Raw genomic sequence first — 815 nt, 5'->3', positions numbered from 1 at the left:
GCTTTAGTTGATTGTAAATGATTGATAGATTTCCTTCTAGATTGGTGCTCTTAATGCTGTCAACAGACCGAAAGGTTGAGATTAGATCTAGGGCGTTTACAAATTCTACAGGCCGAAAGGAGTAGATAAAATGCTTGTTTTAGCCAATGCTAGAGGTTTACTTAACTCTGAGTAACAAAATAAGATGAGTTTAAGTCTACTGACAATAATGAATCGTTCTTAATGTCTGCTTGTTCATATTGCTAGTGCGACACTGTGGTAATGTGCTCAAGGTTGATTGTTGCTAGTGCGAAAGTGTGGTGATAAGGTCTTAGAGGTTCATTGTCTAGGAAAAAATTGCTTGAGACATGTAAGGCATCCGTACTGGTCTAGAACACTTAGGATTCGATTACCCCCATCCTTAGGAACTTTCGTATTTTATTTATTTGCATTTCTTTCACTTACTCGACTACTTACCCGATCAGGTACACGATAACCTGTATCGAGTAATACGTTGAGCTGTTCATATCTCACTTGCATACTCGATCACCCCACTCGATCCTGTACTCGATTGCTTGCATCAAGTGCTTAGGTCGTGTGGTTTATTTGTTTATATTCTTTTACTTTCTTTATTTTAGGAATCGTTAGAACCAAAACCCTAATTGCTTGGCTTGACTTGCATTGTTCTGATCATATCCTTCCTGCTAGCAATACAAAACCATTTAAATTGATAACCCTTTGTACTACAACTGCATAGGGGATTGATACCCTGGGTGAAAACCTTTCTATCAATTTGGCGTTGTTGCCATTTGGTTGTTTTACTTTTGGTACGTTTC

This window comes from Camelina sativa, chromosome 16 (genome assembly GCF_000633955.1).
Source record: "Camelina sativa cultivar DH55 chromosome 16, Cs, whole genome shotgun sequence".
Classification (NCBI taxonomy): Eukaryota; Viridiplantae; Streptophyta; class Magnoliopsida; order Brassicales; family Brassicaceae; genus Camelina; species Camelina sativa.
Note: the sequence above shows the minus strand (reverse complement) of the source record.